A 2,871-nucleotide genomic window follows, 5' to 3' on the forward strand; every position below is an offset into this window, starting at 1 on the left:
ATAAACTAAGCTTGACTAAATTAAAAACTGACCCTATTCTCCAGGCGGGACACCTGATTTCAAGAAAACTAAAGATTGATAACTTAAGAAAACTAAAATTGACCTTTGTTTTTTTTTTTTTTTTTTTTTAGACTTTCCCCTTTTTTTTAAAAAAAAACTTATTATCCTAGGAGAAAATTCATCAGACTAGGTCTTTTTTTTGTTATTGGTATCTTAGGAGAAAAATTCCTCAGACTAAGATTTCTATCCTAGGAGAAAGTTTATCAGACTAGGTTTTCTATCTTAGGAGAAAGATTCATCAGACTAAGGCATTTATCCTAGGAGAAAATTCATCAGACTAGGTTTTCTATCTTAGGAGAAAGATTCATCAGACTAAGATTTTGATCCTAGGAGAAAGTTCATCAGACTAGGTCCTTTTTTGTTGTTATCTTAGGAGAAAGATTCATCAGACTAAGATTTTGATCCTAGGAGAAAATTCATCTGACTAGGTCTTTTTTTTTTTGGTATCTTAGGAGAAAGATTCATCAGACTAAGATTTCTATCCTAGGAGAAAGTTCATCAGACTAGGTCCCTTTTTTGTTATCTTAGGAGAAAGATTCATCAGACTGAGATGTTTATCCTAGGAGAAAATTCATCAGACTAGGTTTTCTATCTTAGGAGAATGATTCATCAGACTAAGACTTCGATCCTAGGAGAAAGTTCATCAGACTAGGTCTTTTTTTATTATCTTAGGAGAAAGATTCATCAGACTAAGATATTTTTATCCTAGGAGAAAATTCATCAGACTAGGTTTTCTTATCTTAGGAGAAAGATTCATCAGACTAAGATTTCGATTCTAGGAGGAAAAATGTGAAGAGCAATGGCAATATTTTATGCACACTAGCAAGACAAATAAAGGCAAAGATTTGAGAAACTTCCCTTTTGTCGGCTCTTCTCTTCTTTTTTTTCTTTTTCTTTCCTTTCTTTTTTTTTTTTTTTTTGGAAACCCAAATTCCTTGCACTGCTTTGTTCCTGTTTCAAACAAAGAAAATTTTGTCAGTTTTAAAAGTGGTGGTCGGTTTGCGGCCTTGAGTCTTGGGTGGCTTGGCTTTGTGATCATCCAACTTTTGGAAGACTGACTGCATTCGTAGTTGGCTGCACTGCTGGGAGACTCTGTTGTTCCTTACAAAGGACTTTACTTTCTGTATCAAACCTGATTGTTTCACTCCCAATGCCATTTGTGTTTTGTGGCTCAATTAGCCTTATCTAAAAAAAGAGATTTCTTTTCTTGGATAACCTTTTCAGATATCTTGAATGGCTTTTGCTTTTGGAGCAATTTTGTCTCTCAGAGAGAATCACAACTGGTAAGTGTCTTTTTCACAATGTGCCACTTCATAGTCCTTGTTCGGTACTATAGGGAATCCCTGATTAACCTTGAGGTTATCTTTGCTTGCTTTAGCCAAATAGGCTGACAAGAGTCTTTTGGGGGAACCTTCGTATTGCACGAATCCTCAAGACATGTTGGCCGTAACAACGGAGTGTGCTGGCCAAATTTACTTTGTGCAACTGAAAAGCTGGTAGCAGATTTTGAAATCTTTTCTTGCTTGTTTTGACAAGGACTGACTCAGAGCGAATGACACAATGATGCGAAGAAACAATATTAACAAGAAATACCCCTGTCGGGAAGGAAAGGAGGAAGATTTTATTTTTTTATTTTTTTGGGGCAGCTAACCTTTATGATCATGATATGCATTTTGGACTTAGCGGCCTGATCTTTGAAACTGATCAAATCTTTCCTTTTACCATTCCTATGACATTTAAAGTCGGGCTTGTTTGTGCCAATTCTTTGCATCAGCTTCATGACTCACTTTCGACTAGTGGTGCCCTGAGGGGTTTTCACCAACAAGTCTCTCTCATTTATTCATCTCTGCTTACCGTCGTCTTACAGTGCCCGTGAGGGTTTTCACTAGTAAGACTCTCATTTTTCTTCTTTATTTTTCTTTTTCTTTTGCTTTCTTGTATGAGCAACTTGACAGTGTCCTATGTCGCGTGACAACCATTGCTCATTGTATGCTTCTCTTGACATTCTTGAAGGTATATCGGAAGGTCTTTATTTGGAAGGTTTTTGGATAGGGTTGGAAAGAATGATTGACATGAAGGCTCAAAGTAAACTCAAACAAAGGGGCTGTAGACTTACAACTCTTGGAATCGACTCTTTCAAAAGTGAAATAAAACCTTTGCCCCAGTTTCACATATCGGGGATTTTTGGATTTTTTTTTTTTTACTCTTATTTGGTTGGACCGAACCGTGTAAGGCTGCCTACGTATCCCTTTTTAAAGGAATCAGGTCTAACGTAGTTCAAACATCTGACCTAACTATTATTTTTTCATCTTTCTTTCTGCTCTCTTTTTTTTTCCTTTTTTTTTCTTTTTTTTTTTCAAAACAAGTTGCCCAACTTCTATTTTCTGGGACATGGACCTTTGACTATTCTATTTTTTTTTTCACTTGTACTTTCTAAGAGTCGTCCCAGTGTGTACTCTTGGGACATGGACTTTTCCTTTCATTTTTCTGTCATTTCATCATTTGTTTTTACTTTTGACTCTAAACTTGATTCCAAAAGAGGGTGGTCAAAGAAAATAACGCAGGCTCAAAAGGGGTAACAAAGGGTATAAAGTATTTGGGTAGCAGAAAAATGACCTCCTAGCCTCGAGAATGCCAAACATGGTTTCCTTTCGCGACACAACATTGATGAACATGTCTGTCTTCTTGGTGTGTCGTGATCGGAAGACACTTTTCACCCATTAATGTCAAACTTACCAATAAACTTCAATTGATTCTTCCTCAAACCCGACCTTCACAATGATTTGAAGGTAAAGATCATTAACCTCCATG

The 2,871-nt window shown here is 36.4% G+C and overlaps 1 long non-coding RNA gene across 1 annotated transcript; it reads left to right on the forward strand.

Annotated features, from left to right (window-relative positions):
- Positions 1-312: 312 nt before the first annotated feature.
- On the forward strand, positions 313-612 carry LOC138900531 (uncharacterized). The gene is made up of 2 exons (XR_011411600.1): positions 313-420; positions 489-612. It is a non-coding gene; the product is annotated as an uncharacterized lncRNA (long non-coding RNA).
- Positions 613-2,871: the final 2,259 nt, after the last annotated feature.

This window comes from Nicotiana tomentosiformis, chromosome 10 (genome assembly GCF_000390325.3).
Source record: "Nicotiana tomentosiformis chromosome 10, ASM39032v3, whole genome shotgun sequence".
Lineage (NCBI taxonomy): Eukaryota > Viridiplantae > Streptophyta > Magnoliopsida > Solanales > Solanaceae > Nicotiana > Nicotiana tomentosiformis.